Here is a 10,704-nt window from a genome sequence, read left to right on the forward strand (position 1 = left end):
GAATTTAGCAACTTAAAACAACATTTATTCTCTCACTGTTTCTGTGGGTTAGGAATTCAGGGCATCTCCTGAGGGTGCATTCAGGATGGCGGCTAGGGCTGCAGTTATCTGAAGGCTTGACTGGGGCTGGGGGATCTGCTTCCATGATGGCCGCTCACGTGGCTGTTGGGGGGAGGCCTCAGTTCTCACTGGCCGTTGGTTGCTTGCCACATGGACCTCTCCAAAGGGCTGTTTCCAGACTCTCATGACATGGCAGCTGGCCCCCCCAAAGCACACATGCGAAGAAAGCGAGAACAAGGAGCAAGATACAATACCCTTGGTGGCCTAGTCTCAAAAGTCACACACCAGCACCTGTGCCAGTTTCTATTCATTAGAAGAGAGTCACTATGTCCAGCCCTTGTCTCAACAGGAGGGGAACTAGGCTTCCCCTTTGAGGCGGGGAGCACCAAAAAACGTGGACATATTTTAAATCTACAACAATGGGTGATTTTAATTCTTCTTAGTGTCTTACTGTATTTTCTAATGTGGCTACATATTACCTTTGTCTTCAGGAAAAGAAAAAAAGTATTTAAAAATGTTTTGGAAATCTTTTGGCATCGAGTTCTGGTTGATAATGGTACATCCACAAAAGCAAAGCGAAGCATTCTATTGTCAGAGGTGGGTGCTACAAGAGTTCTACCATTGTTAATGAAGAAAAAAAAAGCATTGCGAAAGGCAGGTGAGTGGTGCAATAAACAGTGTACACCTGGGTTAGCTCGAGGGCCTGGTGTCATCTTGGAGACACCTGAAATGTGTCGTGACTTCTCCCACAGCACCAACTCATCTACCGACGTTCGAGGACTTGCCATGAGGGTGGCTCACAGGCACCTGGAGCTCATTCTGTCCCAAGCTGAGCACATCATCTTCCCCCCAGGAGAGACAAATCTGGGTGCCCCAGGGGCTCATTTCCTCCTCCCTTTTTTTTTTTTTTTTTGGTAGCTCAGGAGGAGCAGGCTCAGCAGGTCTGAGTTAGCAGAACAGAAAAACATGTTGACCCCAGACTCTGAGGTCTGGCGGTCCCCTTCCAACAAGGCCGTTTCCTTGACCATGATGCTCCATTGCTGCGTGATTCCACAGGTGGCCCAGCTCCTGTTTCCTTATAACACGTCGTGAAAGGGGAAGTGGTAGACTTGTACTGGAGTGCGTTCTCAGTGCATCTAAGCCCAACCTGCCCTCACTCTTTCTGAAATGATGAGAGCTCAGGGGATTACATACACCGCTCCTTCTCTGCCACTAAGTTTTCACCCATAGCCTTCTCTCGTGTTTATGTTGTGTGGTTCTGGCGGTGCGTGCATCTGTGCACCCTGTATGCAACCTCTCCTGCAGGGAGCTTGTCAAATCCCTCCATCAGCCCCCTCCTCCTTCTGCACCCCCTGTCATCGTGACTGACACCGGAGTTGAGGACCCCAAATCTGGGACGTGTTCTAATCCTTTCTCTCTCCATCCATCATTCATGTTCATTCTACTGCTTAAATATTTCTCAGGAGAGAGAATGAACTAACAAATGGCTTTTTCAACTTCATCACCTCCACCAGTGGTGGCGTCAGCTGCCGTCACGCCAGCTCCAACTCACGGCGACCTTCTGTACGACAGAAAGAAACGCTGCCCAGTCTGTGCCATCCTCCTCGTTGTTGGTATGCGTGAGGCGTTGTTGCAGCTACTGTGTCAATCCATCTCATTGAGGGTCTCCCTCTTTTTTGCTGACCCTCTACTTTATCAAGCACGGTGTCCTTTTCTAGCAATTGGTCTTCCCTGATGATGTGTCCAAAGTCAGCAAGGTGAAATCTTGCCATCCTTGCTTCTAAGGAGTGTTCTGGTCGTATGCTATGGTCTTTTCAGTTCACTTCAACCAACACTAGTAAAAATAGGTAGTTGCTGCATGTCTCTGGAATAAATGCACGAATGATGGCTGGACGCTGGCCAAGAAACTTGTCTCATAATTCAGGAACATAGAAATATGAAACCATTATTACACAGCACTAAAAGCTCACTCTCATCTGCTGTTTCACTACTCTGCTTCATCATAATAACTGCTACTGTGTGTTGTGTGACTGATGCACTCAGTCTCTTGTGGGCTAAGCGCCCTTATATGCATGCCCTTATTTCAGCATCACAGCACGCCGAAGAGGCTCCTATTATTACCTGCATTGTGCCAGCAAGGAAACTGAAGCCCCAAGGTGAAAACTGAATTTCCCAAAGCCGCATAACAACCAGGTGTCTGAGCTGAGACTAGCGTCCTGCCTGACTCCAAGCCCGGCTTGAGAACTATGCCCACAGCCTCTCTCCAGAGGCCTGTAGTCCCATGTCATTCTTTTATGGACATTGAAAAATATTTCCACTTCAGTTCATGCTTTTGGGCAATCATTTGTTCATCGATGCTTTCAGCAAACACTTTCTCGACGCATACCATGTGCCCACCATTGCTGTGGTACAGGAGTAAACGGGTATTTAATTCAAGGTCGGACTCTGACCTCACAGCTGCCATTCCAGGAGGAAAACAGATAGAAAATTACAAACACATGACTAAATAAGATGCTTTGAGATCATGAAGGTTACAGGGCAGAAAGTAACTAGGGGTCAGGGGAGGCATATTCGACAGAGCAATCAGGGGAGTCCTTTCTTATGAAGAGACATTTTGCTGAGACTGGAAGTATGAGAAGGAGCCAGCCACGGAAAGAGCTTGGGAAAAGCATTGCGGGGGCGGGGGGCAGCAAGTGCAAAGGTCCTGAGGTAGGGGTGAACTTGGTAAAAAAAAAAATGCGTTTAAGAAAATAGAGAGAAGGTGAACATGTTTGAGGAAGAGTGAGAGGAAGGGCCGTGATTTGAGAGTAGGGTAAAGATGTATAGAAGGGTTTGGATATTTTCTCCATTGCCTGGAAGGTTTCAAGCAGAGAGTGGACTGTCCTGGCTCAAGGTTTGAAGAAGGCCACCCTGGCTGAGGAGAATGCATGTGGGTGGGCAGGGGTGGAAGTGAGGTGACCGTCAGGAGGAGATAATGGCAGCTCAGATTAGGGGTGATGATGGGCATGGAGAGAAACAGAGCAGTAATGGTGTATTCTGGAGATATAATCAGCAAGAATGCCGAGAGATTAGGGCTGAGGAAAAGTTTAATATCCGTTCCCAAACAGTGGCCTTTGAGCCAATCCTGACTAACAGTGACCCCATGCCAGTGTAGAACTGTGCTCCATATGGTTTTTCATGACTGATTCTTCAGAAGTAGATTGCCAGGTCTTTCTTCCAAGGAACTGCTGGGTATACTCAGACTCCCAACTTTCTGCTTAGCAGCCAAGTGTCTGAACTGTTTACCCCATCCAGGGACTCCTAATATTCATTAGTACATCATTAATGAGATAATTTATGCTCTCAAAAATATGTGCTAATTATTGAGGAACCATCTGCCATATGCATGAATACTCAGAAGGCCAGAGGCATTACAGACTCAACTGAAGAGAAACCACGTGAGAGGTACACCACTTTCAACCCTACCAGCCCAGAAGGGCAATCCAGTGCACGCTGAAAACACCAGCCACTATGTGCGGGCCACCTATAGGATTCCTTCTGGGCTGTAATGAACAGAATGCCCAACTTAACTGATAGGGGCTGTTCCTTTGACATGGTGAGTTCTCTGGAGGCAGACAGAACCATGGCCTGAGCCCCGAGGTTCCCTCGGGAAGGTGAGCAGAGGAAGGAAAATCGAGAGGCTCCTGCAGACCCTGAGAATTCAGAGCCCCAGACAGGGCCCATGGCAGCACAGGTGGAAGGGAGGGGAGGAAGCTCAATCCATACATAGGAGGTAGAACTGCAGGGTTCGATCATTAATTACACGTAGGGGTAAGGGAAAGTCAACACCTAGAGAAGCTTTCCAAATGCAGTGAGCAGCTGGGGAACATTTTAGACTATTTACTGATACAGGGGATAGGCAAAGAGGATCTAACCAGCCAGCCAGCCAGCCGACCGACCAGCCAACCAGTTGCCGTTGAGTTGATTTGACAAAGAGGATAGAGGGTTTTGTGTTTGTGTGTGTGTGACAGAGACAGACTGGAAAATGTAAATGCTAATTGTGTAAAAGATATCCAGTAGGCAGTTGGAAGTTCATCCTAGATCAGGAGCAATTTCTTGAACAGATTTGAGGGCTCCCTCTTCGTGGTTGATGGTTGATGCTATGGTGTGAGTAAGATGCCAAGGAGAGTATATAAACTGAAGAAAGAATATATTCCCAGAGGATACTGAAGAAGCAGGTAGAGAAAAAGAGAACCACAGATTAAAACTAAGGAGGAATCGTGAAGGGAAAAGAAACAAAAAAAATATTGTCAAAAAACTATGGGAACACGGGCAAGCAGCCATCTAAGATGCATCAGTTGGTCCCATCCCGCTTGGAGCAAAGGAGAATGAAGAAAACCAAAGATACAAGGAATATATTAACCTAAAGGACTAAAGGACCACATGAACCATAGCCTCCACTAGCCTGAGACCAGAAGAACTAGATGGTGCCCAGCTACTACAAATGACTGCCCTTACAGGGAACACAACAGAGAGTCCCAGACAGGCCATGAGAAAAAAGGTAGAACGGAACTCAAATTCATGTACCAAGACCGGACTTAATGGTCTGACAGAGACTGGAGGAACCCCCGAAACCATGGCCCCCCAGACACACTGTCAACCCAGAACTGAAACCATCCCCGAAGCCCACTCTTCAGACAAAGATTAGACAGGACTATAAAACAAAAAATAATACACATGAGAACATGCTTCTTAGTTCAGAGGCGCAAGACCAAAAGCATAGCTCCTGTCCAAAAGCAGCATGAGAAGGCAGGAAGGGCAGGAACTGGTCGAGTGGACGCAGGAAACCCAGGGTGGGTGTGCTGTCTCATTGTGGGCATTGCAACTAATGTCACAAAATAATGTGTATAAATATTTGTATGAGAAATTAACTTGAGCTGCAAACTTTCAACTAAAGCACAATAAAAAAGAAAAAAAATATGGGCACACAAACTCAGGAGGAAAGAAGTGAGCAGTGTCAAACGTTACAGAGGAATCAAGAAAGATGCGAATGAAAGACGTACATGGGATTTACAATTAGCAGGTCTTTTATGACCCAGTGGGAACAAGAGCAATTGCAGTGGTCTGAAGAATGAAAAATCCATTCAGTGTTGGAAGACAAAAGAAATTTTCAGCAGGAACCTTAGACTCTGGCAATTAAAGACAAATAATTATTTGATCAGCTAATGAATGAATCTTCTACTCTCTAGGAGATTTAACATTATCCAGAGTTATGGAATAGTAGCAAAATTAATAATCAAGTTTTAATATTTGTTTTTACTTTGAACTGTAGCTTTCAAAGTCAATGTAATGTCAATATCATTTGAAAGAAATCTATTACTGATGTAAATTAATGATACTTAATACTGACTAGGAAACCCTGGTGGTGTAGGGAATATACTGTGGACTCCCAGAAGAATAAGCAAATCCGTCTTGGAAGAAATACAACCAGAATGCTCTTCAGAAGCGAGGATGGTGAGCCTTCCTCTAGGTTACTTTGGATATGTCATCAGAAAATAAGCAATCGCTAAAAACAGACATTGTGTTTGGCAAAGTAGATGGCCATTGAAAACGAGAGAAACGCTCAATGAGACAGACTGACACAGTAGGCCACAAACATACCAACGACCATGAAGACAGTGCAGGACTGGGCGCCATTTTGTTCTGTTGCACGTAAGGCCACCGTGAGTTGGAGTTCACTCAAAGGCAACTTTAAATATATGTGTATATATCGACAAATACTGTGTGTGACAACTATTATAAAAACTCATGAAAAGGTTCACGCACAGAAAGAAACAATCTTTATGGTTACAAGGGAGGGGAGGGGAAAACACTAACTCACAATAGATGTGGTAACTTTGGTGAAGGGTAAGACAGTATACAATGTTGGGGAAGTCAGCACAACTGGACCAAGGCAAAGTCATAGAAGCTTCATAGACATCCAGATTCCTCGAGGGACAGAATTACTGGGCTGAGGGCTGGAAACTATGGTCTTAGGGGACATCTAGCTCAATTGGAGCAAGGGAGCATGAAGAAACTAAAGACACAAGAGAAAGATTAGCACAAAGGACTAATGGACCACGACTACCACAGCCTCCACCAGACTGAGTCCAGCACAACTAGATGGTGCCCGGCTACCACCACTGCCTGCTCTGACAGGGATCACAATGGAGGGTCTTGGATGGTGCTGGAGAATAATGTAGAACAAAATTCAAACTCACAAAAGAAGGACCAGACTTACTGGTCTGATGGAGACTGGAGAAACTCTGACTGTATGGCCCCCGGACACCCTTTTAACTCAGTACTAAGGTTACTCCTAGGAAACCCTGGTGGTGTAGTGGTTAAGAGCTATGGCTGCTAACCAAAAAGGTTGCAGTTCAAATCCACCAGGTGCTCCTTGGAAATAATATGGTGCAGTTCTACATTGTCCTATAGGGTCACTATGAATCAGAATTGACTCGGCAGCAATGGGTTTGGTTTTTTTTTTTTTTTTTTTGGTTTAAGTTTACTCCTCAGGTTCACGCTTCAGCCAAAGATTAGACAGACCCATAAAACAAACAATAATACACATAGCTCAGCCATGTATATTAGACCAAATGGGCACAGCAGCCCAGGGGCAAGGACGAGAAGGCAGGAGGCAACAGGAAAGCTGGTAACAGAGAACCTAAGGTCGAGAAGGGGAGAGTGTTGACACATTGTGGGGCTGGCAACCAGTGTCACAAAGCAATATATATATAGTTTAATGAGAGACTAATTTGCTCTGTAAACTTTCATCTAAAGCAATATATATATATATATATAGGTTCTGTTTCTCTGGAGACCCCTGAGTAAGACCTATGCTCACGGATTTTGTGGGTCAGGAACTCACACTGCGAGGATGGCTTGGCTCTCCTCCACAGTGACTGGGGTCTCCACTGGGAATCTTGAAAGTGGGGATAATGAGATGGTTGGGGACTGGAGTCACTGAAGACTGTTGGGCTCATGGGTTTGGTGTCTCGGCTGGGAGGACTTGAAGACCTAGACTGCTCATGGTAATGTGGCCTTTCACAGGCTTCAGCCTCTTCACTGCCCGAAGGCCACAGGGCAGTCAGGCTTGTGACATATACATGGTGGTGCAGGGCTCCAGGAGCAAGTGTCTTTGCAAACACAGTGACCTGACATCGGAAGTCAGGCACCATCACTTCTGCCACTTTCTGCTGGTTACTTGGGTTCAAGGGGAAGGACAGAGGGCCCACCTCTGGATGGGGGTGTGTCAGGGTCACACTGGGAAGAGCAAATAGGCTGGAGACCCAGTGGTGGGCATCTTTAGAAAGTACCATCTGCCACAGTCTGTGCCAGGATGTTCATTTGGAGGGCAGTGGGGAGAGACTGGTGTTACTGGGTGAAGTCCAGTACTGGAACTAGAATGAGTTTACTGTTTATTACCATTGATTCATGAAGTCTTGGTTTGCCTTACCCAGCCTGAAGGCAGAATGGCGTGGGGAAAGGTGCTTTGGAGGAGGAAGATGCAAGGGCCCATCATATTGGGAGAGAAAGAAGAGCACCTCTAGCTGTACCATCAGGCCCTCCATCGAAGGCTGCCGGGGGAGGGTGCCATCTCCCAGGGAAGGCCTCTCCTCTGTCTCTCCAGGAGAGGGCGCTGTCTCCCCAGGGGAGGCCGCCATCTCCCCAGGGAAGGCCTCTGTCTCTCCAGGAGAGGGTGCTGTCTCCCCAGGGAAGGCCTCTGTCTCCCCAGGGGAGGCCGCCGTCTCCCCAGGGAAGGCCTCTGTCTCTCCAGGGGAGGCCGCCATCTCCCCAGGGAAGGCCTCTGTCTCTCCAGGAGAGGGTGCTGTCTCCCCAGGGAAGGCCTCTGTCTCTCCAGGGGAGGCCGCCGTCTCCCCAGGGAAGGCCTCTGTCTCCCCAGGGGAGGCCGCCGTCTTCCCAGGGAAGGCCTCTGTCTCCCCAGGGAAAGCCGCCATCTCCCCAGAGAAGGACACAGTCTCCCCAGCCCCCACAAGCCTCGGAGTCTTCTTCCTGCCGCACTGCAGAAGTTATATAAACACCCAGCAACACCGTTTCAAAATGGTAAGTCTGACACTCAACTTGAACTCTGAGGTGCCACAATTCAGGTACAAAACCTGAAAATGTTACATGACAGAATGGTTTCTATCCTAGTCAGCGTTTTACCCGGACGGTGTACACGGTAATGAAAAATCAACAAACAGAACTCAGACCTGCAGACTCTTCATCACGGAAAACTTCCAATTACCTAAGGTGTTGTTTTTTTCCCTTCAAAGCCTTGGAAATTTTATGGAGGAAGAAAACAAAAAACATTTTTTAAAAAAGAGCAAGAGTCTTATTTTAAACGCCAGCGTGAGTAAAACTGACCTGCAGGCATTGTTTCTGCCACCACTTGCCGCCTGATGTTTTTAGAGATGTAATGTGACATAATACCAACATCTTTCAGTGACGAGCTTGACTCCTGTGGATACGACCTAATACCCAGCTAACGAAACCTGTTCCCGGTCTTGACCCTGCAGAGCCTCCAGTAAATCACGGGGATAGTCAAATAGGGGACTAAACAAGGAAAAACAACGTTTCGCCCAACCCATTTCTTTTCCTACAGAAAACAGGGGCCAACAGTAACTCACTTTTGAAATGCTTGTCACATGCCAGGTGGTTAGGTACTTGACACTAATAACCTCGAGTCATTCTGTAACAGTCCATCAAGCTCCAAAAACCAAACCAGTAGCCATCGAGTCAGCTTCGATTCATGGCGACCCCGTGTGTGTCAGAGTAGAACTGCACTCTACAGGGTTTTCAGCGGCTAATTTTTCAGAAGTTGATTGCCAGGCCTTTGTTCCAAGGTGGACTCAACCCACCAATATTTCGGTTAGCAGCCAAGCGCATTAACCATTTGCAAAGCTTAGGGACCCCACTCATCAAGTGGGTGATAGTATGTTCTATGTTTTTTAAGATAAGGAAACTGAGGCCTAGAAAGGTCAAGGAATTTGGCCAAGGTCACAGCTGTAATTCAAATCCAAGCACAGGCTGCACTCTGACCGCCCACAGTGAGAAGTCTCCTGGAAGCTGAGAGCCGACCACAACTGTGGACCAGAAGGGCACCCAGACTTTGTCTCTTGAATTTGCTTCTCTCCAAATGTGTCCTCCCCAATCCTCCAGAAACAACTTCTAAGTTTTATACCCTAGACTCCAGATACCCAGAGAGAGATGGCTTTTCCCTCGTATTTCACGTCCACAGGCCCTGGGGCAGGGCAGTGATGGCAGGAGTACAGTCTTGCAGTTGGACAGAATGTGGCAACCCCGTAGATGACTGCTGTGTACACCTGCTAGTCACACATGTCCACTTGTGAACACGTGTGCGATTAACCCTAGTTTTGCTAACACGGAGCTTGCAACCGGACGTTAAGCCTTTAAAAGCTAATTTTGGAAAGAATCGTGAAATGTTCGGTAAATACGTATGCTTTAAGCACAGATTTCTCGTAATGGATTTTCTAAAAGTTATTTCCAAAGAGGTCCCACTACAGAAATGCCAGATGGAAAAGGGGGTGGGGGGAGGGGAGAAAAAGCCAACTTGAATTTCGGTTTGTTTGAAACATATAAGGGAACAGTAGCCACAAACAATAGTCACTACTTCAAATCAGACTGGAAATAGAGACTTTGCTGTTGTTGTCGTGTGCCCTGGAGGCCTAGACTCCCACTCATAGCGAGCAGAGAGGAGAGAGTAGGACCGCCTCACAGGCCTCCCACTAGAGTGGCCGGCCATTCTGACCGTAAGAAGCAATTCATCTCAAACTTCTACTTTCTAGTTTATTTTACCCTTATGGCAGTTTTTAAAGGGGAACCGTAATTAAGTCCATGACTTTGACCTTTCTGGTGTTTAATTTCTCAAATCCATACCGAGAAGATTGATTTAGGTGATGGCTGGGATATCCCAGCTCTGAGATTCTGCAGCTTAACCGGCCATTGTCATCGTCCACAGCGCTGGTATGAGTCCATGCTTCTTACAAACACACTCTTCTCTAATCGCGTGCAAAACTGTTTTCTTTCAGAGCAGGGCACAGTGCACCTCCAGTGTCTTATTTATCTAGTGCTGCTATAACAAATACCACAAGTGGATGTTTTTAACAAACAAATTTATTCTCTCACAGTCCAGTAGGCTAGAAGTCCAAATTTAGGGTGCCTGCTCCAGGGGAAGGCTTTCTTTCTCTGTTGGTTCTGGGGGAAGGTCCTTGTCATCAATCTTCCCCTGATCTAGGGGCTTCTCAGCTCAGGGACCCTGGGTCCAAAGGATGAGCTCCACTCCTGGCTCTTCTTGCTTGGTAGTGGGAGGTCCCTCTGACTCTGCTCGCTTCTCTTTTATATCTCAAAGGAGATTGACTCAAAACACAACCTAATCTTGTAGATTGAGTCCTTCCTCATTAACATAACTGCTGCTAATCTCACGTCATTAACATCATAGAGATAGGATTTATGACACATAGGAAAATCACATCAGATGACAAAACGGTGGACAATCACACAATGCTGGGAATCATGGCCTAGCCAAGTTGACACACATTTTGGGGGGACATAAATCAATCCATAACACCAGATTTGGATCTCTCTTTCTTACACAACATTTTA

Source organism: Elephas maximus, chromosome 22 (genome assembly GCF_024166365.1).
Source record: "Elephas maximus indicus isolate mEleMax1 chromosome 22, mEleMax1 primary haplotype, whole genome shotgun sequence".
NCBI classification, from domain to species: Eukaryota; Metazoa; Chordata; class Mammalia; order Proboscidea; family Elephantidae; genus Elephas; species Elephas maximus.